The 27,540-nt window shown below is 36.7% G+C and overlaps 1 protein-coding gene across 17 annotated transcripts in view; it reads left to right on the top strand.

The window, feature by feature from the left end:
• The window catches only part of LOC110347711 (uncharacterized), a 199,110-nt gene that overhangs the window by 134,250 nt on the left and 37,320 nt on the right, over positions 1–27,540 (top strand). Inside the window, exon 8 of one of the 17 annotated variants that reach the window (XR_015440102.1) lies at positions 401–460. The exons of the other annotated variants lie outside the window; for them this stretch is intronic. The gene's annotated coding sequence lies outside the window, so the exon portion shown is untranslated. The remainder of the gene's footprint in view (positions 1–400; positions 461–27,540) is intronic. 17 annotated transcript variants of the gene reach the window in all.

Genomic DNA, 27,540 nt, shown 5'->3' on the forward strand with positions numbered 1-27,540 from the left:
CATCTAAAATAACCCCCATGCTTGTTATATGGTCTCTCCGCAATATTCTGACTTAAATTGATTGCTTCCCATAAGTTTGTCTACTTCCTCATTCAAAGCTTCTTTCCACTTTTCTTTCTCTCTCTCTCTCATTTTTCTTTTTTTTTTTTTCTTTTTTACATATTTAAATCATCCCGCTACTGACCTTTCAGTGGCTTTACAGTTTGTTGCAGTGCACAGGAAGAGCCAAGTGTTAGAATGCAAAGTAACAGCTCAGCATTCGCAAGGCAACCATGTTCTGTGCTATTTCTGGCCAGAACAGATGTGGCTTTGATGGACTATGGGGAACAATATCTTTCAGGTAAAAATAAATTACCAAGATTAACACTCAAATGATGCAAATCCTTCAATTTTCAAACAGATCATGAACTGGGATGTGTGCGCAAAGACTGAACTTGGAATCAATAAGGATCTTCCACTGGTGGGTTTAATCTAGAATATTCAAGCCATCAGTTACTCAGCTCATGTTGTTATCTGTGACTTTAAAAAAAATGTTTTTAATCAACAGCAATACAATCGAATAAAATAACAAAACCCTGTGTGCCATCTGCAGTCTGAGGCAACCCTAACGTTTTGATAGATTTGCTTCAGATGTAGGGAATGTTCTTGGTGGACTTTTCCTTCACCCAACTCCCCTTCCTCCCACCCCAGAGAGGAGCACTGTCTTGACTTCGCATGCTTTCATACTGTGTGTGTGCATCCGTCTCTCAACAATATGTGCTATTGTTTTGCAGGTTTTAACTTTAAATACATGAAAGCACGCTATAAATTATTCTGCAATTGCCACTTTTGAATTTCACATTCTAGTTCAGCAATTTCGCTTTTGGTTCATTCACTTAAACTGTTTTGGGTATAATGGTTAATGGAGAGAGTACTATGAATTTATCCATTCTCCAGTTGATGAACACTTAGATTGCTTCTAATTTTGCACCATAATAAACAACGCTTCTTGTGTCTTTCCTTCTTAACATGCAAAAGCTTCTCCAAGATAACATTTTTCAAAAAATGTTTTGAGTAGACTCACAGTAAAAGGTAATCTTTACACAGAAACCCAGTACACATATGTGTTACATTTGTGTGAACGTATGTATATGTATAAGTGGGAACATGAGTTTCTCAGACTGAAATGCTAGTTGCGATGATTGAAGTGATACCACAACCCAGGGATGCATCTCCACTGACAGTCTGAAGAACACCAATCCAGGATTCATGCCTAGATATGGACTTATTGGGTCATAGGTTGTGTTCATTATTTTCAAACCGATGAGTTTGTCTTTGTGAGTTCAAATCATTTAAATAGATATTTGTATTTGGCTAGCATGCTGTGTTTTTGAGAAGGTGGCTTTCCAGATTATTTATTGGAAATGGAAATCCAGTTTTAAGTTTTCTGCCCTTAAGGTCGTCACCTGTCACAAGAAAACACACATACACATACATACGCACATATACCTTCTTCCTGTAGCCCCAGGGTCATGGAAAGAGACTTAGGATCTGCTGCAGTATGTGTACTCTAGAGAAGTGAGTAAGGACAGGCAGTGAGTAGTAGAAGATCTAAGCCTTTCGTCCCATCCCTACCCAAAGGGCTCTATTTTGATATTGATCTACTGTATTTCCATTGGATTTAATGGGCAAAAAGAATTGTACATTGTGAAAATATTCTTAAACTATCAGTTTAGGGGGTTCTTCAAGGTCCTTTTCAGGTGTAAATTTGAGTGCAAATAACTTTTGAGTCTCTGGACAATTTATAAATTGCAATTCAAATTAAAGGACAGGATACCTTAGAGTGTAGGACTTCCTGGGTCGGCCGAGGCTGGTTAACACATTTCCTGCCCAGGAGGAGTTAACTTTGTAGACAGGTAGATAAGATGATGATTTAGGGACACTTGGGCTGAAGACTGGATTTGAGGGCAACTGTTTCTCTCCCCTCATTGAGCTTCATCAGTGTGAGTTTGCTTTTAAAAGCTGTTTTGTTTTCACTGAGCTTGTTTATTCTGTGAATAAGGGCCTAGTATAAATTTTTCTGAAATCCATTCCTGCCCAAGAAACTGTTCCACAGGCTCACGATCCAGCTTATTTACTCTGTAGGGTGCTTAGACAGTTAAACCAAGATATTCACAGAGATGAAATTTTATTGTCATTTTAATACTCAGATCCTCATAGGTTTATTTTTGCTTTGCCAAATATAGTAGAAGGAGGATTTTTAAAAAACCTGGGTAGTGACTTGTTATTAAAGTAAATAAGGGGTGGGCATGTGTTAATTAATTCATATAAAATCATAGATCTCTCTCCTATTAGCCTAGCTTTCTCTGCCTCCCTTGGGCCAGGATTACTGCTTCCTCTCAGATTCTAGTCCTTCCCTTCAATTTGTCCCCCTTGTATTTCATCTTCTTTAATCACTGTTTTCATCACATCATTCCCATGCTCAGAAACCCTCCAGGGATATTTATTTTCCCACCGCATCAAATCTAAACTCAGCTGCCTGCTTTCAAGACTTCTCCTAATCTAGTCTTGCCTTGCATCTCCAGCTTCATTTTCTATGCCAGATGTGGTTCTGGTTCCTGTGGTTTGCAGATAATGAAATTTTTGTACATGATAAAAATTAAAACCTGCATCATTTTTCTGAGGCACAGTTCAGCCCAGTTCCCTTAAACAGGAGCACATATCAACAGTGACTGCTTCCCTCCCTATGGGGTGGGAGTGGAGGAAAGCTGTCTATGCAGTACTCTTTCTCAGTATAAAGGGAGAAGATCAGGCACCCAGCAAGGTGACTTCCTGGAGCAGTTTTTGAAAAATTCTGCCATCTTCATAAGTCAGGCAGAATGCAAACAACATAGGGGTAAGTGAGTATTAAATATCAAGCCAGAAATGTCAGGTCTAAAAATCTGTAGAGCTCTGTCTGCATAATGGAAAACTCAGCATATCACAAAACTCTTGGAAAGATCCTAGAGGAGTTGGTAAATGAGACTGAGGAAAGGCTTATGTATCGGAGAAGGCTTTTCATATCCATGAACATAGTTTATTTTCAAATTTTGTTTTTTGATATGTATGTTTGCAAGTAATGCCATTTACTTTGTTTTTCTCTCTTTCAACAAGTCTTGGTTTTTCCACCCAGTAGCAGTATGTTTTGGGGAAATGTCTTTATTGATAAAATGAAGGAATTAATGGGATATAGTACATAGAATTTTCTGAGGACTAATTGACATAATACATTTAAAGAACATGGACAGTGAAAAATATTAGCTGTTTTTTCTACCACCATACTATTTTAAGTATGTATAAGGTGCTCTTCATTTGAGCACCTGCTAAAATTCTGCCTTCTCTCTGAGTACCTTAAAATTCAGTTCAACCCAGGAAGCAAGAAGTGAGCCCTCAATGTATCCCAGGCATTGAGGAGACACTGAATACACCACAAATATAACACTAACCTTGTTATTGGGTAGGTAACCCTCTAGTAAGAAGAGAAAACTCATAAATTGATTTGAGCTATTCACCACCCTAATGGTCTATTGATCAGGCAACAGCATTGGAATGCATATATGGCAGTGGCAGTCAACAATGTCAGAGAGTGTACATGACAGATTATAATGGAGCCAACCATTTTTGTGTGTCCGCTTCAATTTATTTCATCAATATTTTAGACTTTTCATGGTAGAGATCTCTTATCTCTTTGGACAAATTTCTCCCCAGTTTTTTTCTTTTAATGTAGCTATTGTAAATGAGATTGCTTTTCCTTATTTCTTTTTTAGATAATTCACTACTGGCCAATAAAAACACTACTGATTTTTGTATGTTGATTTTGAATCTTTATACTGAATTTGTTTATTAGTTCTGATAGTATGGTGAAGTTTTAGGTTTTTATGCATAAGGTCATGTCATCTGGAAATAGTAACAATTTGACTTATTTCTCTATAACTTGGATGCCTTTTATTTCCTTCTCTTGCCTAGTACTTCCTCTATTACATTGAATAGGAATGTAGAAAGTGGACATGTTTGTCCTAATCCAAATTTCCAGGAGAAAGCTTTCAGTTTCTCCCTATTTAGTGTGATGCTAGCTATGGACATGTTATGTGGAACCTTTATTTTGTTCAGATATATTCCTTCTGTGAAGGGATGTTAGATTTTATCAAAGGCTTTTCCTGTGTCTAATGAGATGCTTAGGTGGTTTTTATCTTTCATAATATCAATGTTATGTAGTATGTCCATTTATCTATTTGTGTATGTCGAACCATTCTTATATCCTTGGATGAATCCCACTTGATCATGATAAATAACCTTTTTAATGTGCTTTTGGACTCAATCTGCTAGTATTTTGTTGAAGATTTTTGCAACTATGTTTATCAGGAATATTGGCTCATAGCTTTTTTTGTTGTTGTTATGGCCTTGTCTGATTTTGGTATCAGGGTAATCCTGGCCTTATAGAATGAGTTTGGAAGAATTTCTTCATTTTCAATTTTTTGGAATAATTGAAGAGATTTGGTATAGTTCTCCTTTAAGTAATGGTAAAATTAGTAGTGAAGCCATTATATTCTGGCTTTTTCCTTAATGAGAGACCTTATTACTAACTCAATATCAATATTTCTGATTATTTATCTGTTCATGTTTTCTGTTTCTTCATGATTTACCTAGTAAGGTGTGTATGTCCAGGAATTTGTCTATTTCTTCTACGTTATCAAATCTGTTGGCATCTAATTGTTCATAATAGTCTGTAGTGATTCTCTGTATTTTGTGTGTCAGTTGTATTATCTCCTTTTTTACTTCAACTCTAATTACATTTCAGTCCTCTCTCTCCCTCCCTCTCTCTCTCTCTCTCTCTCTCTCTCTCTGTCTACCTATGGAGTTATCAACCTTGCTCATGTTTTTTAAAAACTTTTATTGATTTTTAAGTCTTTATTTAATTTTTTAATCTTTTTAATTTCTCTCTTTCTACTAGTTTTAGATTTGGTTTGTTCTTGTTTTTCTAGTTCCTTGAGGTATGATGATAAGTTGTCTAAGTTCTTTGTGCTTTCTTTATGTAGGTATTGATTGCTATAAACTTCCTGTCAGTACTGCTTTTTCTGTATCCTATAGGTTTTGGTATGTTGTATTTCCATTTTCTTTTGTTTTGAGAACTTTTAAATTTTTCTTCTTATTTTGTTCCTTGAGCTATTGATTCTTCTGGAGTATATTGTTTAATTTCTATGTATTTATAGTTTCTATGTATGTATAATTTCTTTCTTGTTACTGGTTTCTTGTTTCATTGCATTGTGATCAGAAAGAGATATTTGATAGGATTTCAATTTTTTATAATTTGTTGAAATCTTGCTTCTTTTACTTCACATAATGTTTTCAAGGTTCATCGATGCTTCAGCCTGGCTCAGTATTTCATTCCCTCGTTGCCCAGATGAGTCATTAGAAGACTCTGTGTGAAGACCTCTGTTGTGCCTCAACTCCTGCTCCTTTGTGGAGTGAGTTTAATTTTGGAAATACATTTTTGTTTTTTGTCCCTAGATGCTATCAGGGAATAGTCCTTCATCCTCACTCTCTAGGTCACTTAACAGTGCCAAGGAATTCACTGTTTTCACTGTTAGGTGATGTCACTATGCACACATCACCAAGTATCCTAGAAAGACCTAGGTGGAATAGCCTGCCACATACTAGGATAACAGTATACATGTATATGGTATAGCTTTTGCTTCTTAGGCCATGATGAACAAAACAATGTGAGTTAAATCATGCATAAGAGAAAATGATGCAATCATAAGTCTTGATAAATAGCAGATATATGAGGCAGCTGCTGGTATAACATAGCATCCTGTTTAATAGTTAACTTTTAAAAATACAAGCAGAGGACTATAAAATAATGATAAGAGTGTAGCACAGGAAATGCCATGAACCAGTGACATAGCAGTTTGTTACCAAGTATATTACTGTACAAAATGATGTGCATTCTACTTTTGGATGACTGGCAGCCAGTAGTTTGGTTTACATCGCAAACATGAGTAATGGACTACACTACAGTGTTTCCATTGCTATGTCATCATTAGAAATTTTCAGCTCCATTATAATCTTTAAAAAGTGAGAGAGCATATATTGCATTCATATGAAAGGCCCAGAATATGAAAGACAAATCAGTAGAGACTAATAGATTAATATTATCTAGGGAATCAAGGGTATTGGGAAAAGGAATACTCCCTAGTGTGGGATTTCTTCTAGGGGGTAATGGAAATGTTATAAAATTAGATGATAGTGATGTTTGTACAACATGAATATATTAAAATTATTGAATTGTATACTTTGAAAGGGTGATTTTAGGAGATGAGAATTATATCTCAGTAAAGCAGTTATTTAAAAAAAATCATTGCATTTAATTTTCATGCATTTAATTTTTATGACTATATCATATTCTCAAATATGGGATAATTATTTAGTCATTTTTTACTTTTATTATTAGTGCCTATTAATTTTACAAAATATTGGGTTTCAGTGTGATATTTTCATCATATCTGCCCCTTGAGTCTCTCTTGATTGGATTAATTTAGATACTTTTGAAAATTACAGACCAGTTCTTCTGTAGCTTGTTCCTTAGGTTTAGTTTGTTAGATGTGTCCTCATGATTAGATTCAAGTTACACACACATCTTGGCCAGAAATATCAGAAAAGGGATACTATATTCTTTTTTGTTTGTACCGGGGATCAAACTCGGGACCTTGCTCTTGCTAGGCAAGTGGCAGCACCACTGAGCTAAATCCCCAGCCCACTATATCCATATTGAATGGTAACAAGCATTGCATGATTTCAATTTGTCCCATTACCAGTTAACTTCATTCAGGTGTTATCTCTCATGCTTCTTCCCTGTAATATTATTCTTTTGCTATTTAAAATCTGTGCATGTGGATGTGTCCATGCACACAGGGTGTGTGTGTGTGTGTGTGTGTGTGTGTGTGTGTGTGTAGAAAGGTATGTTGAGACTGCATAAAGATTCCACTCTTCATCCAGTACCTGTCTGTTTATATCAGAATGAACCCATGCTTTCACTCTTAATGTGCCATGTTGTGATCCATTACTAAAATGGCCTATTTTGCAACTCACATTGTGTCAGATTTGGCCCTTCAAACTGGCTTCTGTGTCTTTGTGAATGTTCCTTTCATTCTTTGAGCGTTTCCTTTCTCTCTGATAGGAGAAGCTGCTGTGATTTCATCTGTTACTTTGTATACAACAATCTTAGAACCAATTTTTTCAAGAAGCCCTATCTTCTTTTAGGTTTTTATTTGTATTTATATTTACAAACTAATCCTTGATCTCTGAAGTTTACTCATTGCTTACAGATATATTTTTATGTGTATGTGCATGCATACTTTTCTATATTATAAAGTATATCTATCTACCCATTCATCCATCCTATCTCTATATCTATTTGTTTATCCATCCGTCCATCTAACCATATGTATAACACCATTAATTTATATTGATACTTTGACTTCAATCTAACTCCATAGGTTTAGCTTAGTTTTCTCCTTTTCCACATTTGTAGCTTCCTTTACAGAGAATGAGAAACTTGATTTCCTTTATCCTTATAATAGTTACTTATATGATAAAGTCCACCTTCATTCTCACACAGCTTCTGTTCTTCCGCACCTCTACTCCTTCTTGGGCCTAGGTTTTGGACTGATTTTTAATTTTTCTTTTGGACTGATTTTTTTTTTCATAAAGAGAAGGGGAGTAGGAAGAGAATGAAGATAAAGCTATTTTTCTCTTTTTACTTACAACTTTATGAATTACACTAATAGGTTTTCTAATATTGACTCATCTTTGGATTTTGCAATGTGCTATCCTTTGGGGTTTGTACTATTTTATTTAAGATATTTTGATAAGTTAATTTATTTTGCTGACATGAAAAAGTTTCATAATGCTAGATATTTTCTTAGACATTCTTTAAATTTCATTCTTTTTGGTTTCTATGGGAAGAATCCAAGACTTTTTCCTAACTTCTTTGTATTTTTCAATGCCTTTGATTTTGGAAATGGCGTAAGAATGATTGCTTTATTTTCAGTAGTGGAAATAATTGCAGTGACTCAGAAACAAGGGACCACAGAATATCTACTTTCACCAGTGAGGTCAGATTCTTGCAAAAGTCACCCAGTATTTGCCATACGTTATGAGGATTTTTTGTTGATGTTGCTGTTATAGAAGCAGAAGATTTCTAAAACTTTCTGGAATTTCATAAAGAAAAAGAAAAGAAAAGAAATAATTCAACCAAATACCATTACTGTTTGTTAGTCCAGTATTGAAGAGGACCACTTGAGAGAAAATTAGTAAACAAACCAATACTTCTATCTCGACCTTTCATCTTTTTCAGATCTAGCCTAACCCAACAGAATTTCTTGGAGCCCATAATAAAGTTAATTGAAAAAATAAAACTGCTGTGGAAAACATTTGAATTTTAAGCAGAGGTGGAATTTGGGGAAGTTCCATGTAGACATTTATCATTCTATAAATCATGATAATTGGCAGTGACCTGAAACCTGGAACAGTTACAATGGTTGAATAATATTTTATTTTCAAGGACTGCTTTTGTCCTTCCACCTGATTATTACCATGTACCATGTTTTCTTGGTTCCTTTAATCCTAAAGTGGATATGTTGCTTATATTTGTCTGGGTAGTCAGTTAATTTTGGAGGCAAGAATCTTGCAACTTGATATCCTGCCTTTGACTAACTATAAAGCTGTTGTCCTTTTTATATTTTGTGCTGCTCATTTTCTTCCCCATTTCTCATCAGCTCTCCTTTCATTTCTGTTTAAAGAAGATTTATTATGTATATAGATTCCTCCAAAAAGAGTGGCATGCCTGTCTGTGCTTATATGCATGCTCACATACATATTCCTAAAATACATCTATACTTCTGTATATGCTACTTTAAAACATTTGTTTACTTCTGAAATTATTTTATCACCTTTAACACTACAAAAATGGATGGGAGAAAGAGAAACAATAATACTTTTTGTTAAGTTTTACATGTGTTATACCACAATCAGTTGGCAATTCAGGAGCTGTGCCGCCCAGTAAATTGCATGCTGCAGCTATACCACTGGCTCTGGTGGCTGAGAGAGAAGGTAACCCAGTTTTCCAAATGAAAAGTCTTAAAGTGAAGAACAATAGCAGCTGCATTTTGGAAGTGTACTCATTCATAAAATTGGAGGTTACATTCATTCTAAATATGGATCAGCTGGAATGCTGTCTGAGCCTGTGTGTAGAATCCCCATTTATTCATTCATTCATTCATCCATTCAACAAATATTTATTGAGAGCTTTCCATGGTCTAGATACTGTCATAGATGCAAATTTTGTCCTTGCCGTTTTAACACCTGGCTTTTCAAAAAGAAAAATTCCAACCCATAGTATTTGCCAATTTCTATGGTGTAAATATCCCTACCTTAGCCAATTTCAAGGTATCATCCTACAGGACCAGAAGATATGGGCACAGCCATCCATAGCAAGGCAGTGTGATCTGACTGTAGCCCACTACTGGCCCTCGTTGTCCAAGAGTTTATGATCAAGCTGGGGAGACATATCAACTGTATTTTACAAATTACTTCAATAAAAGTGCAACTTCAAAGTGTGATTTGGGCTGGGAAGAAAGGGAATGTGGCATCATAATACAATGTAATAAAGGCATATGAACTTGATTGTGGAAACACTGGAAGCATTCCTTGGGAAGCTAATCTTTAAGCTGAGAGCTTAAGGCACAAAAGATTACTAGATGAAGGGGAGAACATTTCAGACATCTGTTACAGACATGCAAAAGCTCTGGGGTGAGAAAGAACTTGGTTTATTTGAAGAAATTAAAGTTTCTGTGGCTGAGAACTGAAAGAGACGTATGTGATCAGTTTGAAGCCATAGGAGGAATCATGTATGGCTTACAAGCTATGATAAGAATGTGGGCTCTTATGATAAAAGCAAGGTGTTTTAGTCAGCTTTCCCATCACTTGGACAAAATACTTAACCTGCAACTTAAAGGAGAAGAGGTATATTTTTGCTCATGGTTTCAGTCCATCGTCACCTGGTCTCAAGGTAGGAACAACATGGCAGAAGGGTGTGGTGGAGGAGAAGTGCTCAAACCATTGGCAACCAAGTAGCAGAGAAAAGGGAGAAGCCAGGGACAAGAACACACCCTGCCAGGTCATATCACCAGTAACCTACCCCAAGGAGGTTGCACCTCCTAATACCACATTTAGCTACCAGACATATATCAATGGATGAATCAACTGGTGAATATGGTGCACCCAAAATCCAAGCCCCTTCCATACGCATGAAACTTTTGGCTGAAATATTTGATATCAAAACCATAACACAGGGGCCAGGGATTTAGCTCAGTTGTTCCAGCGCCTGCCTTGCAAGTGCAAGGTCCCAAGTTCAATCCCTAGTGAAAAAACAAAAAAACAAAAACAAAACCTATAGCACAAAGGTTATCCATTGAAGAATTTTAAGTCTGGGAGTAAAATAATGGAGCAAACTACACTGATCACTCTAACTACAAGAAATTGAAATAGTTGGATAAAGAGTTGAAGTTGACTCAAATGGACAATCAGTAGTCTGTTAACAGTATTCTGTGTAAGAGATGCTTATAAAATGGAAAGGAATGGAGAGATTACAGATATTTATGATCTTAGACTGAGAGGACTTAGTAAGAGCTAGGATTCAATATATTACTAGTCTGTGTGAGGTTTGCACAACTATCTGGATCCATGGTATGAGAACGTGTGTGTGTGTGTGTGTGTGTGTGTGTGTGTGTGCATGTGTGGTAAGTCGTATCATATATTTTGGATTTGATGAGTTTGAAACATCTTTAAGACATCTAAGTGGATTTATGGCTCTGGTCTGATCTAGAGTATCCATTCTGGAGGAATTTGCATGTAGATATAGTGGGAGGAACCCTGTGTCATGAACCTTGCTCTTCAGGCACCAGGCATCTTTCTAGCGCTAATGTGGCGGTTTATACTATTTTATTCTTTTTCCTAGGGTTTTCTTAGGGATCTTTGTCATCTGTATAAGGGAAAAGTAATGCATCTTGCCAGCATGGCAAAGATTTGAGGAGTGTTGAACTTATTTTTTCTTTCTGGATTTATTTTCTGAGCCCTTTTTCTTTAAGTATTTTTATACACTTTCATAGGTAATGTGTTAAATGAAATAATGCATGTAAAGAAGTTAGCAATAGCCTGGCACATAGTAAGAACTCAGAAAATGGCAATATCATCACTATTACCTCATCATCATCTTCATCTGTTAATCACAGTTACCTAGTTTTATTATCAACAGGCTTATGTTACCAATATGTTGAAAAGAAACTCATGCTATATAGGAGAAATGTTTAAGTGGATGTGTGCGCATGTGCATGCATGTGTGTTAAGGTGTGGGGAGGTCTATAAACTTTAAATTTTTATGAATATATATTACTTTTATAAGAATCATTGCAGATGCAACCAGTGCTAAATGATTGTTAAATCGTTTTCCAGGGTTAAATATGATTTAAATTGTAGACAGAAGATCAAACAGAATAGGACTAGATATATACCCCAGTTGCTACATAACAAACCCAAAAGAGTGGCTTATAAAAATAGTAAAATGTGTTTTGCTTGTAGATTTGGAGTTTGGTTGCAGTATGGTGGGGACATTTTGTCTCTGCTCTATTTGACATCAGGCATGGTGACAAAAAGGGTGAAAGGTAGAATCATCTAGAAAGGCCTGCATTCATTTGTCTGGGGTTGACTCTAGTTGTTGGTTGGCATCATCAAGGGCTATGGCTGAAGCCACTATTAGTGGCCCTTCCATGTGCTGTATGTCGTATAATGGTGGGGTTGAAAAGTGAGTGTCCCACAAGAAAACTAGATTGAAGCTCTGTTAGTGTTTGGGACCTAATCCTGGAAGTTACCCAGCACTACTTCTGCCACATTCTTATTGTCGAGATGACTCTCTCTTGATGGGTGAGTAACAATTTCTACAAGAACAAGTAGGATCAGAAATACTAGTGTGGTCATTTTTCAAAATATAATCTGTCACAATCAGCCCTTTCTTTCTGGCGTCATCTGTAGTGAAAATATGGAAAATTGGCCAAATTGTCTTAGTTCCCACAGTTGGGTGTTACAATTACAATTTTACCTCCACTCCAAGACCACATTCATGAATGTGAAAATTGTAAATACTTATGTGGGAAACCAAAGAGTTTTTGTTTTAATTAAACTGATACATAAAAAAATAAAATGTGCATGTTATTTATGAAGTATAATCTAATATTTTAATGCATGTGTAATATTTAAATCAGGTTAAACATAATACTGCATTTATCATTTCTTTATAATAAAAACTTTCCAAGTCTTTCTAGCTTTTTGAAATATATGCTATATTATCACTATTTATTGCCATCCTACAGTGCAGTAACACACTAGAACTTCTTACTCTTGTTTTACTATGACTTAGTAGCCATTCATTCAACTTCTTTTCATCTCCCCATCTGCAAACCAAAGAATTTTTACATTATAGCATTATCTTGCCCATGCCTACTATAGGCATAATTTTTAGTTTTCCTGTGTGCTCTCAAATTTACTTTAACTTCAAAGGCAAACTAACATGTTCCCGGATGAGGTACCTTTGCCTGGTTTGACCCCAAAGCTTGTAAGTTTGTAGTATTTGTTTTTTGTTTTGTTTTGTTTTGGTACCAGGGATCGAACTCGGGTCCTTGGGCTTGCAAGGCAAGCGACGGAACCACTGAGCTAAATCCCCGGGCTGTAGTATTTGTTTTTGTTTCTAAGCTTATTCCCCAAACATAAAGGGAAATTAATGAAAGTGAATGTTTTGCGATGAGATTTCAAATGCACATTGTTGGCCTCATCTACTCACCTCACTTTATTGAAGGTTGTGTTTAGCTTACTGTGTTCAGAATCAGATCCATTCCTTATTTATTTATTTATTTATTAGATTTGAATCAATTCATCTGTTTGTGTCCCCACTGTCCTTGGTTCCAAATGGGGCATGAGTGCATAGACCACCATTAGTGGGAAACTATTCATCAAGCATTTATTGATTACCCACACAGCTGTGCTTAAAGGATTGTCAGAAAACATCCATTTAGTGGAGTCCACTAGATTTAAATCTCCTTTTATTTTATTGTGTGAATTGGTAGCCCTAAGCAAACTATAAATTTTTTTTTTTTTTTTTTGTACCGGGGATCGAACTTGGGTCCTTGCGCTTGGGCAGCAGGCAGCGAAACCACTGAGCTAAATCCCTGGCTGCAAACTATAAATTATATCTAGAAGGATCCTGATTTTATAAAATACTGTTATTGTAAACTTTGATCTCTTTGAACATAAATTCTTTCATTTGAGAAACTAAAGTAATTGTGTGACAGAAGGCTTAAAAACAAAGCTATTTTGGCACGATAACCATCTACAACAAATTTACTACATAAAACAAATAAACACAATCAAATTTTTAAAAAAACGGGTTTCCATACTGTCTTTTAAAATGGGAAGCCAGGTGTGGAGATATACACCTGTAATCCTGGCACACATGGGAGGCTGAGACCAGAAGATCACTGTAAGCTCAAAGCCAGACTGGGGTACAAAGTGAGTTCAAGGCCAGCCTGAAATTTATAGCAAGACCCTATCTCAAAATGCCAAATCAATCAGTCAATCAATTAAAATGTGAAAGCAGCTATATTCACGATTACATTGAATTGTAACAAATTTTTCTTCTCAAGAATTTTCTTGTTTAGACAGAGGACAGCCATATTTATTAAGGTAATATTTTATACTTCAGGAATCTGCTAAGATTTGAAACTTTTAGCAGTCCATCTTCTCCCCTAAAATGTCAAAATGAGTTAATGGCCTGTGTTGCCACTGAAGTTTACAGCATAAACTGAATCCAGATATTGTTGTGCCTGCATGTGTACATTCACTGACATATACTTGTAAGGGGCATTTACTAAAATCCCCAGCTAAGATACTTAGTTATAAAAATTCATCAGTCACGAGAGTCAACCTAACTGGTCTTCAGCTCCCTTAGAGGAGCTTTTATAAAATAGGAATGTTGGGTCCCACACCCTAAAGATGCTGACTCACAGGACAAGCATGAAGCCAAGAAATCTATATTTTTCAAAAGTTCCCCTTATGATTCTGGATATCAGCCCAGTGTGCGAATAACTGAACTAGAACATTTGCTAACCCTTAAAATAATTTTTGTGGTGTAAGATGTTCTGCCTTGATAGAAGTTTTTGTAGCTCAAGACAAAGTGATATTATGTTTGAATTTCTATCCTTATTATATTTTACAATAGGAATTCAGGTTTACACTAAACTTTATGTGATTCACTTTATAGTATAATCCACAGCCTCATAAAAATGAGAAAAGGAATTCAAGCTGATAAATTTCATATTTCCCTCTTTATTTTTGTGTTTTGACTGAAATATACTTTATATGTAAATATTGCTATATTATAATAATTATTATTATGATGAAGATATTTGGTCTGAATTTTTCTTTTGGATCCCCTAGGCCCCTTGTACTAAATGTGGAATAAATGAACAATTATCAACAATTTATTAGAAGTAATGAATAAGACATGTCTCACAAAAGTGGAAATTGGTGTGTAGAGCTATAAAAAAATAATATTTTCACAGGTAGAGGAGTAGATAAAAGATACTTTCACCTAGGGGAAACTAAATAAACAAAGGTCTTGGTGTTGGCAAACCTACACACTAGTGCCACAGTGGGGTGTTTGTATCATTGAAAGCTCTAAAAGGTTTGTCACCCGTGGTCTAGGTGCTTGAAACTGTGTAGAGTAGCTCAGTGTGGCCAGGGTAGAATGTATATGAGAGACATTCATGTACTGAACTATGTTCATGTACTGAACTACTCAGTCTTCAGTGATGTGGGCAAAGAATTCTATCTTGGTCGTAAGTCCAATGGTCTGGAGTGGCTTAACGTGGACCCTGAAGCTGCATCTGGCTCTGAAATTGATCCGACCTGAGTTGTAGGCACAAGAAGGGGCAACAGGGTATCAGTGCCACGTGTTTTTTTGCCTAGCTTATGTGATGCAAATGTTTAATCTTACATTTTTTTTTTCACTATCCCTTAACTCGGCATGTACATTTAGTGTCTTTGTCCTGCTCTTGGTTCTTCTTGTGACAGCTTGGAACTGAAACCCTTAAAGCCTGCGTCCAGAGTTGACCCTTTGACAGGGGTGTTTTGCTTTGGGCTGCTGTTTTAATCCTGTTGGTGAGCGATGTGGCGGGGCTGTGCTGGAAGTTACTGAAGTGGTGGAAAGCATGAAATACAACACACTGCTCACTTCTGAGTTACCAAATCAGTGACCAAGTCCGACAGATGACTGATGAACTGTTGATCTGGTTTTCTGCCCGTATGGACTCCCATTGGAAAGATGATGGGGAATAGAGATATTTTTCTCCAGAAGAAAAAGAACTAAAGTAGAAATTAGATCCTACTTTACTTCTTACTGATTATCGAAGAAAGCTCGTACTGATTATTGAAGCACTCACATGATTGTGTATATATGTGTGTGTGTGTTTTCAATTTACTAGTTTCAGTAACAAATCTAAATATTTTAAGTGGTTTCAGGAAATTTTTTGTCATGAAAATATAATTTATATAAAACCTTTTGCTGATGCTCATAATTTAACCATGCCTAGAAATAACATTTGGACAGAATATATAGGGTCTTCAAAATAACATTTGAAGATTTTATTTTTTCTTTCAAGTTTTTGGTAGTTAGCATACTTTTTCGATGCAAAGGATTTCTTGGGGTCTCATTGTAGCATTTTCAAACCAGGATGTGTATGCTGTAATTCCTGTGGACAGTTCACATTTCATTTCCTCTCTGATCTATCGCCACCTCCGGGCCTGCACCTCCCTTGCCCACCCCTAGGACCCAAAGACTATTCTTAGGTCTATTGCTTTTTGGTTATTTTAGAATTGAGGATATTCTGAAGTGTGGAGTATAGATGTCTCTTACTGACTTTGCAAACCAAAGGAAGGAGAACGTTGTCTCATTAAAGAAGACAAAGAATTTCCTTGAAATTTTTCAAACCATTGTCTCTTCCCTTTCAATTGAATATAGCCCTGTGAATGTCTGACAACTGGGAATGTGAGATGACTTTTTTTTTTTAGTATCTACAGGAGAATAAAACAATGTATCTGGTGCCTTAAAGATCACTTTATCGCTAATATTTTTAAATTACTTTGTTTTATTTAGCTGATGAGATCAATTAGTTACTGGTGCTAGAGGGAACAATTTTCCTTTTACCCAGAGAGTAGATAAAAAAATTAGAATTTTAGGATATTAAATGTAGGGACACTTTTAAAGCTTGTTCAGCCAAATCAAAGCTTTGGAGAGGAAGCTTCATTTGTGAAGGGCCTTCTAGCTTTCTTTTGGTCTAGAGTTCTGTTTGTAATTCTTCAGCCTGCTAATTATCAGAAGTTATTAGACCCTCCCTGCCTTGTGACCTTGGAATGCCAATATTTAAAGCAATTTAAATTTTCTGGTTACCACACACATAGATGAATTGCTGAAAGCTCAGGAAAGAATAGGAGATGCAGGGATAGATACTACAGTTGGAGCCTCAGCTCAGCCCCTCTTGGCATTATGACTGGTTAGTTTACTTAACATGTCTGAACTTATTCACTTATTCCAATCATTCAAAAGGTGAGGGTAGGGCCGGGGATTTAGCTCAGTGGTGCTGCTGCCTGCCTCGAAAGCGCAAGGTTCTGAGTTCGATCTCCGGCACCAAAACAAATGTATTTTTAAAAAGGTGAAGGTAACTGATGCCTCTAATGTCCCAGCAGGAAGCTGGGTGCTAGGCCTGCTTTGTTAACCAAACAGGCCCAGCTCCTTCTCTCAGAGAGGGCAGCTCGTGAGAATATGTGAGAATGAGCTGCCGGTTACCCAGATGGAGTGGAGAGGGGGCACGGCACTCAGGTTAGACTCTCAGAGGGATCATGCAGAAGCCGCACTCTGGAGAACAATTAGGAGCAGTCAGGGGTAAACAGGAATGCCTCAACTTTCTCTCCTGTAAAATGAGGCCATACTCACCTTGTTGGTTATACGGTAAGAAACAGACAATGAGTGTGGCACACCAGGACTGTGCCTGACCCTTCAGTGTGGGCCAGAACACACGAACACGAATTGAATAAGTACCACCCTGGGCAATGGGGTTCAAAAATGAGTAGGGAGCTGTCCACATCACCTGGTCACAGAGGCCAGAAGCCTGGCTGGCTCCCTGTGTGTCTCTGTTGTTGCTTTTGTCCCATTGCTTGGTACTAGCCTCTTTACACATCTGAATCTCTAAACTAGCAGCTTAGTAAGGCCAGGAATGTGCCTCTCTTGCTCATTATTGTTTCCTCAATGCTCAATATATCCTGATGCCTGTGAACCTTTATTATTCATCTTCTAGATGGAGTTGGTGTCCTGCTAAATCTCCTTCCCTTAACTTTTCAGTTTATGCCTGCCCAGCTTTCTACTGTCAGCACATAGGTGTATTTGCCTGAAAGTTTTCTCTGGCTGCTGAGGCCTGCTCAGCTCACTGAAGAAGGAGGCTGGGAAGAGGAGAAATTAAGCTCCATCCTCAGCTGCTCTCAGTGGGGTCAGATAACAAGTGAGGGATAATTTCCCCAACTCCCTGACCCCTTGGACAAGACAATGCTGAGCTGTGACTACCAGTCTCCCCAGGCTATTTAACTCAAGTCACCCATGGTGAACACTTTATTGATGATTTACCATCAACTGACTATTTTCCCTCTCACTTCCCCTATTTCTTCACCAGTGATTCCTAGGATTCCCCCTCCTCCCAAACAAACTACTTTCATTTCAATCCCTTTCTGAGGTTTTGCCCAAACTAAAATATCACTCAGGAGTTAAACCTCTAACCTCTATGTAGGGAGTGTTGGTGACACCTGTGATATAATCCTAGACTTGAAGCATGGCGGCAGTGATGGCTTCATGGAAAAATCTGAGATTGTTTTGAGCACTGCTCCTTGCCTATCTCTGAGCCTGGCTCTTTGAGCTCTCCAGTATCTTTTGTAATGAATTCCTTTGGGACCAAAATGTCAGGGTTGGTTTCCGTGGCTTTTAATTGAGAATATATCCATTAGATCCAGCCAGGAGAATATTTCTTCTAGGTTTTTTGCACAGATGGAATTTAATATAGATAGTTGATTAAATGGTGATGGAAAATCTGAGAAGCCAGACAAGGAGCAATGAAGCGACCAGAGGTTAGTTAACAGCTGGAAGATGATATCCCCATAGAGCTGGAGGGACAGTAAAGAAGAGTATTATGACAGTCCATTGTCTGACAGGAGGCAGGAGTAGGGGCTGCCTGGATTGGCTGAAGAAGTAGGGTTGTAAGTAACCAGAATCTAAAGGGGAATCAGCATAAAAGGGGAATCTGGAAATAGACCTGGAAGCTAACAGGCAATTGACCTGCACACAAAATAGGAGCTCACATGTTTTTTTGACTGAATGAAGAAAAAGAATCAAAGAGAAGGCTGGGACCAGAACCTTTTGTTATACCACTTCTTAAAAGATTGGGAAATAAGAGGCTTTTCCCTAAGGAGAAGGGATCAGAGCAATAGGAGGAAAGCAGAAAATCATAGCGTCCGGGAAGCCACAGTGCAAAAGCAATCAAATCTGCCAGACTCCTAACTGGATTTCCACCAACTAGACCTCTGAATTATTCATTGAGTCTAGACAGGAGACTCAAAACACTTATCCATGAGCTTTGGGTATCATAGCTTCTAATCCAGGTTATTCCCTCGGTAACTTTGGTTATTAAGTGAGGATAACAGCACTGCTAATTTTAGTTGAGCAAGGTGAGAAGCAATGAATAAAGAAGACTTTTATATATTGGCAAAATAGAGAAATGTGTTGCAGCAGGAATCTTAATTGATAAACTAGAGATAAGTGCATTCACTCTCACAGTTTGAATTTATGGACTCTCTCATATGCTACAGGAATTAATGGAATGTACTGTCTTTGTTGGCAGCACTGCTTTAATGTGTAAGAGAAAACAAAAGGTCTGCTTTTGGAGTTCATCAGAAGGAACATGACATAAAGGAAAGAACATATTTTTCTTTCCTCATTTATTTCGACCTCTTTTATTGATATTTACTTTTTAAATTAACAATTAAAAAATTGTATATGTTTATGGTGTATAACATGATGTTTTGAGATATGAATACACTGTAGAATGGCTATATCAAGCCAATTAACATACGCATTATTTCAAATATTTTTGTGATAAGAGCACAACATTTATGCTCATTCATTTCCAAGTATACAAAGCATTGTTATTAATACGGTGATTGTGTCATGTAATGGATCTCTCGAAGTTACTAAAATTTTATATGCTTTACCCAGCCACTCCCAAACTCCTGTTTGCCCCTGGGCCCTGGTATCTGCCATTCCACTTGTCTGCTTCTATGAGTTTGGATTTTTTTAGATTTCGTATGTAATTGAGAGCATGTGATATGCCTGGCATGTTTAACTTTGCATAATGTCATTCATGCTGTGGCAAATGTTAGAATTTCTTTTTTTTAAAAGTTGAATAGTATTCCGTTGTGTATATATGAGATGTGATCAAATAATATGGTAAATGTTTAAGTTTTTTAAAATATTAGAGTAAAAGACACATTGCCACTAATCTCTCTCAAATACTGCCCCTTGTTGTGAACACATTTATCCTAATGTTCTTGTCATTTTCTGAAGCCATTTTGGAAGTCCTCTTTTGGAGTGCCTTTAGTTGCACTGTCATGGCTGCCTTGATGTCCTGAATCAGTTCAAAATGTTCACCTTTCACGGTCAGTTTGGCTTTGAGGAAGAGCCAAAAATTACATGGTGCCATATCTGGTGAATAAAGAGGATGAGGATGCACTGTACTGTTATTTATTTATTTATTTATTTATTCATTTGTTTTAGTTTTTTGAGGGTCTGGTTATGTAGCTCAGGCTGGCCTTGAGCTCACTGCAATCCTCCTCCCTCAGCCTCCTGAGGGCTGGGATTATGGGGATGTACCACCCTGCCTGGCTGGTAATGTTTTTGTTTGACAGAAATTGCCATAAACATTTTTAATCCATTCAGGACACCAAGACAGCTGCCAAAAAACACTCATAAAAGTAAACTTCCAGAACGACTTCGGGAAGTGGCAAGAATGATGGCATTAAGTGTGTTTGAGTCCATGTGGAGTATTTTTGGAGGGATTAATGGCTAGCTGTCTTACTGTAATTAGGTTTTTCATTCTTATTTAAACATTCACCATAGGTCTTGATCACACCTTGCATTTTCATTATCTGTTCATCTATTGATGGACATTTAGGTGGATAAGGAACCATTCTGCAGTGAACATGGGAGTAAAGGTATCAACAAGAACACAAAAGATTCATAAAGACCTTCTGTTAATCTTGCTGTACTCTTCATTAGCATTATAATTTTAGACGTACTGTAAACTGATATTTAGTGTATTGGCGTTTAAAATGGTTATAATAAGAGTTCCTTGCTTAGAATTATGACAGATTTTTTTATGATTATGTGGCCAAAGCTTCTAAAACAATAAGTAAATGATAAATGAATAATAAACAAACAAAGAACACACACACAAAAAAGCAAAGCCAAAACACAGGGCCGAGAATTTGGCGCAGTGGTTCCGCTGCCTGCCTCACAAGCACAAGGTCCAGAGTTCGATCCTCGGTATAAAAAAAAAAAAGCAAAGCCGAAGAAGGGACACAGGAGGTCGTGATGAGGTCTTTATAAAATATAAACTCTGTTTTTGTCCTTAATCTCCTTTCTTTTTACCATGGACTCTGGTAAATGGAAGAAATGAGACCATAAACTGAAGTATTTTCCTTGAGAAAATGGCTAGCGTGAATTGGTTTTATAGAAAAATTCTTAAAGGAATTAAATGCCAAGTCTCAGAGCTCCTCCTCATCCTTGAAAACACCAAATTTCATGGGAATTATAAATCTAAGGGCCATTTACATACTCAGAATTTCAGATCTTTAAAAAACTTCAGCTACATTTATTTTGCTTCTTATAAAATCCCAATTTCCTGTAGCTGCTGTAAAATGTCTATTGGCTTATATTTTTTTTGCGGGATTTCTCACGTGGTTTCTTGGTGTTTCTGTGACCCAAGCAAGGCATCCCTGAGACTGTATCAAATGCTTTTTTCTGGAAACAGCTGGGAATATGATCATCTCCAGGCCCTCACAAAGGTCCTGGGCCTCTGCTATGCATTAGCAGCAGCAAAAGTGTTGCCACGTTACAAGAGCTTCAGGTCTTCTGCTGGGTTTCTGGAGCAGCTGCCTCTAGCTCAGCTGTTGAAATGTCAGCAACTTCATTGCAATCCAAACACATCTGTACCCCAGGAACAAAAATGTCTAATGAAGTGACTTCCTCATGCTGGCTAGTCTTGTGGTTTTATTCAACCCTTAACTATAGTGTAGGCACCAAGTGCCTCAGAAGTACCTGCCTAAGGATGAAGACACACCTGGTGATGAATCACTGGTGTAATGATATGCCACCAACACCTAGATGTCCACAGCTGGCCTTGACTTTGAAATGTCACAGGAAGCTCAGGCAAAATTGGGCTGCACATCAGCTTGGTCCTTACATGGACAACCTGTATGGCCTCTCTCATCCTTTTAATTGTTCTTTGGCAGAATCTTTCCTCATCCTGTCTCATGTCAGAGAACATCAGCGATATTTATTCTTTTATTTATATGTCAGTCACCTGCCTTTAAATGTTAGTTTTATATTATGACTTTCTGTTTCAAAAATATAACTTTATTATATTTATTATAAATTGAATGTATTCTTTTCATTTGGTTTGGTTTAGGGGTGAGTATAGTATCAAGCCAAACTTATCTCATGTCCTATGGGGTAGAAATCAAAAAAGGAAAAAAGTTTCCCTGGCTTGTGATTAAACTGTCCCTGTGGATCCGTTTTTCACATAGGAAAAGAACCTTCCAGGGTAATGGAGAGCCATGGTTGGCCTGGGCAGTGAACCCTGAAGTAGGCAGCCTTCCCTTCCTGAGAATGTTCTGCACCAGTGTAAACCCCACTGTAGACAGTTTCACCAGCTTCTCACCTTGGGGCCTCTCTTGGAACTTGTTGCTGTGGAGTTACTGCAACCACACTTGTCCCTGTGGCATCTCTCTCTTTCTTTCTTTATATTTTTGTAAACAAACGGCCATATTTAATCAAGCCTTGTTCTTTTTTGACTACTTCAAATATATTTAGGCACTCATTTTACAATTTCATTGCACATTTTAAACAGAATGCTGTCTGCCTCTTTTCCCTTCCTATTATAGTAGACAAAGATTTCTCTCTTACATCTTTTTACACTTCCTGTATCCTTTTATATTGTTTGCATTATCATTTCAGAACTTGAATTATTCTGAAAATGAAAATATTTATTGCTGAGCCAAAGATCATACTATCATTATAATCTCTTTCTTGTTCAATTATTATTTTTCTTGGAGCTGACAATGTGCTCATTTAAAAAATGACTCCAACTGCTCCATATATATTCAATTTTCTCAGCTCTTCCAATAGCCTATAATATCCAAAGCCACTTTTTTAAAACATATTAGTTACAGTGCTATATTTAATTTTTTTCCATTAAGTTTATTGGTACATTTTAGGTATAAAATACAGTTACATTCATCATTGGAATCTTGTACCATTACATGAGTATCTTGGTTCTTATTTTTTTTTCCCCTTCCCTTGCCCTCCCTTCACCCCCTCCACCCTTCCCTATTTCCAAAGATTTTGTTTCCATTTTTTCCTTTTCTCATATTTTTTATTTTCCCTTTTTTCCTTTCCCCTACCCCTCCCACTTCCCATGCTCCTTTAGGCCTTTTCTTCCTGTTACACAATATCAATTATATATTTTTTAAATTACAATATCAAGATCTAGGAGATATTACCACAAATTATACAGAATTTCAAAGGATATAGAAAGCATATTTCAAAAATCTTTTTTGAAATAAATTTGACAACTTCTAAGAAGTAACTTAGAAGACAAATTAATGAAACTAACTCTGGAGGAAATATAAAATTTGAATAGCACCTATTAAAGAAAGTACATTCCTAGCTTGAAAACCTACCTATATGACAACAGTAGGCTCATATACATTTTAACTGATAAATTATATCAAACAATTAAAGCAGAAGAAAGAAAGAACACTTCTCCACTCATTTTAGGAACTCAACATTGTGCTAATCCTAAAACTGAATAAAGATAATGGAAGGAAAAAGTATGAACATAGATAGAAATTTGTTTAACAAAACAAACTATTAGAAGTTAGATCTGGCAGTATGCAGAAAGTGGTTTTGTTATACGGATGGCAGTGTTTGGTTCAGCATTGGAAGATCCACCCCCAAAAGTCATCATTTTAACAGAGGAAAGGAAAAAGCCATATGATCCTGTCACTAGTTGGAGAAAAAGTATTGGACTAAATTCTACAGCTGTTCATGGTAAAAGCTATCAGGAGACTAGAAGGAGAACAGAACCTTCTCAACAGATTAAAGACATGTACTCCATACTTCCAGCGAGAACGTCTTATATGAATGGAGAAGATACAATGCTTTCTTCTTAAGGTGGGGAACAAGGGCAGATATGCTTACTCTTCATCTGTCCATTAAACTTTGAAACCTAGGCACCACCAAAATAGCCTGGCAATAAAATGACACAATTAGGATAGGATTGGCAAGGTAGAAGCAAAATCTTTATATGTAGATGAAATGATCATCTACAGAGAAAATGCTAAGAAATCTCCAGGAGCCCCTAGAACTTGTACTTGAACTTAGCAGGATTAGAAAACACAAGGTATATATAAAAATTCAGGTCTGTGTATACTTGTTATAAATGAAGAATTGGATATTGAAATTGAAAAGTTATGTAGGCGTACAAAGGACCTAAATAAGTTAAAAAAAGAAAGAAAAAGACAAAAAACAGTGTTGGAAGATGTTTAGTACCTAATTTTAAGACTTCTTCTAGAGCTACAGTAATCAAGGCAGTGTTGGTGTAAGGAAAGACATATAGATCATTGGAATAAAACCGAGAATCCAGAAATAGAACCACACGTATATATATGGTCCACTGAGTTTTGAAAGATTATTTAACATTAGCATTTTATAGACTATAAACTCAATTCAAGAGCCGAGGAAGAGAGAGTGTTTTCAGCAAATGGCACTAGAACACCTGGTATCTATCTATAAAAAATTAACCTCAACCCTTTATTTCCATACATGAAAATAACTTGAAGGGATCTATGAACCTAAATATGAAAGCCTAAAAGTATAAAACTTTAAGAAGAAATTATAAGGGAAAATGTTTATGAATTTAGGGTAGGCAAGAACTACCTAGGATACAGAAAACATGAGGTACAAAAGAAAAAAATTGATAAATGAGATTCCATCAAAATGTAGAACTTTAAATGACATCAGTAAAATGAAAAGTAGTCCTTAAACAGACTATATTTATAATGCATATAACCTATGACCAGAATATATAAAGAACTCTTACAGCTCATTAATAGACAACCCAATTAAAAAGTAGATACAAGAAGATGATAAATAGCCAGTATAGCACAAGGAAAGGTGTGCAACTCTAGAATCAGAAAAATACTAATCAGTACAATAACAAGATTGAATTATACACTCATTAGGGAGATGAAGTTAAAAGTTTTACAAGCCTTGTCATGACTTTTTCTTTTTGTTGGATTCTCCCCCTTTGTGTTTAATTTGTCACACCCAATGGATTCATTCTGCTGGGTTTCCTGGGGTTGTGATCCTCATTGTCTTGTCCTAGGGTATTGTCTAAAATTTTTTGGAGTGCCGGTTTGGTATTCATGAAGTTCCTGAGGTGCTCTTTATCATGAAAGTATCTTATTTTTCCATCAATTTTGGAAGATAGTTTTGCAGGGTACATCAATCTGGGTTGGAGGGTGTTTTCCTTTAGGGGTTGAAATACATCATTACAACCTCTTCTTGCCTTAAGAAGTCTGCTGTGATTCTGATGGGCTTTCCTTTGTATGTGATTTGTTTCTTTTCTCTCACTGCTTGTAGAATTTTGTTCTTCTGTTGGATTTCTGGAATCCTAACTATTATATGCCTATGTATAGATTTTTTTTTATCAAGGCTAGCTGGAGTCCTATATGCCTCACTTGTCTGTATGTCAAGTTCTTTTCCCCTCCTTAGGAAGTTTTGTGCCAGCACTTCTGTGAACAGTTTTTTTATGTCATCTGCACTCTCCCCTGTTTACTCATTGACTCCTTTCAGTCTTATACTATTCTTCTTTGCATTGTCTCATAGCCGCTGGATTGATTTCTCATGGTCCCTTACTATTTTAAAGAGATTTTTTTCTTTTCCTGGTCACTAATTGCAATCTTATCTTCTATATGTAAAATTCTATCCTCACATTGGTTCATTCTGCTGCACAGACTTTCGATGGAGTTTTTAATCTCCTGAAAATCTGTTTTATCTGTTTTATGGATTCCATTTATTTCCTATGTTGAGATTCCATCATGTTCCTCAGATCCTCTATTTTTTTTTAATCTGTGTCTTCTCTAGATTTATTAAACATGTCTTGCACCATGAGCACAATCTTTGCTGTTATATGAGTAATTATTTCTGATTTCATTTTCCGCAGATCCTCTTTTGTTGCAAGTTCAAAGAGTCCAGGTGTTTGAGTATCAGATTGTTCCATCTCCTTTCCCTTTGGGGTTGCTGTAGGTGATCTGGAAGTCTGTGTTTGAGGCTTGTTTACATGTCTTCTCATTTCCACAGGGGGTGAGGGGGTGTGCTTCTGGCACCCGCGTGGCTCACCTTCTCTGCCCTAGGAGCCTGGGATGGCAGCAGGGGAGCTTCCTTCCGGGTGCTGGGACTGGCTCAGCTTCTCTCTATATTTAATTTTTACAATAACTTACTGAGGTTAACTCTCTGATTCATATTTGACAGATGGGAAACATGAACCACAGAGTGGTTAACTGGCTCCCATAAGATCATAAGGGCAGGACTAGAACCCTAGCAATCTGGCCCCTGAGTTCATGCCCCCAGGCATACTACAGCTGCTTGATGTACAACTTTCTACACAAGCAAATCTGCTGGAGAATCCAATCAGTTTGGTTTTTTTCTTAATTGAGCCTTTCTTTCCTATTTCTCAGCCCTCTGGTTACATCTGGATTGCTTGTTTGCTGAACCTGGGCATTGTTATCATGCTAAGACTCATTTTTTATTATTGTATAGGGAAATTTTTTTTGTCTTCCCCCAGTGTTGATTCCTTGTTTGCTGGATATGATCTCTTCCTTCCTAGTTTCTTTCACTTTAGGTGAAGCCCATCTTATGGAAGATTTCATGAGAAACTTGCATGGGTGCTCACATTCTTTTAGATCTTAAAAGTAAGGAAACATTTGTATTCTCCCTTGACAGCACTGCATATACTATTTGTGGACATTCTTATTCATTTTGAAACTTTTTTTTTAATGTTTTAACAGTACATGTTTGCAGTACATAACGATTACATTCATTGTGGTGAATTCGTATGTGTACATAACACATCTTAATTCTTCTTCCCCTCCCTTCCTTTCTTCCTCCTTATTGTTTCCTGTCTTGAGATGTTTGCTACCTCCTTGGTGTACTGAAAGTTTATAAAAGTAATAGGTCTTTTCTCCTTCACTGTGCTGGGGGCTTGATAAGTATTTTTAGTTTGGAGACCTATGTTTTTCTGGTCCAGAAAATAACAAGACATATCTCTTGTTATTTTTCCTTTCTGGATCTCCTTGATAGAATGCTGAGTGTCCTGAGTTGGCATTCTAGTGTCCTCTCTTTTCTGTTTCTTGAAAAACAATTTTGAGACATTTCCTTAGCTTTATTTCCTAAATCTCTCTGTGTCTCTCTGTTTCCATCACTCTCTCAAACAACCCCCCACACAACACACATTATTTCAGCTCTCATATTTACATTTTCTAAGAACTCTTTTTCTAATAACAATATCTGCCTATTCCTTTTTTCCTTAACAATGACCTCTTGTTTTAAGGACAAATAGCTTATCTTATCTTTCTGAGGTCAATAAACGTAGCTTGATTAAAGTACTCTTTTGAGTGTGTAGTGTCTGTTTCTTTGATGGTTCTTTTCTTCTGCTTTGATGTTTTTATCTTTTACATTATAGGCTTTTTTTAAACATCATAGTCCAAACTATATATCTTTTCTCTAGGAACATGAGGTACTTACTTGCATAAAATTGTATTAAAGTTCTGATAAGAATGAGGCAATTTATTTTATAGCATCATAACTTTAAAATTCAATGTGAGATACTTGGGTTCTCCAGTATTATCTTTCTGATGTCTCTCTGTAAACTGAGTTCTGCTTGCCAGCAATATTTGTTAGTACTGTCTTCTGTCTTCTTTTTTTTTCCTTACTACAAAATTATTATTTGTTTTTAATGTAGAGCTGTCAGGATTATG

Source organism: Heterocephalus glaber, unplaced genomic scaffold, assembly GCF_053883595.1.
Source record: "Heterocephalus glaber isolate CG9 unplaced genomic scaffold, H.glaber_assembly_v1.0 deba00001481, whole genome shotgun sequence".
In the NCBI taxonomy this organism is placed as follows: domain Eukaryota; kingdom Metazoa; phylum Chordata; class Mammalia; order Rodentia; family Bathyergidae; genus Heterocephalus; species Heterocephalus glaber.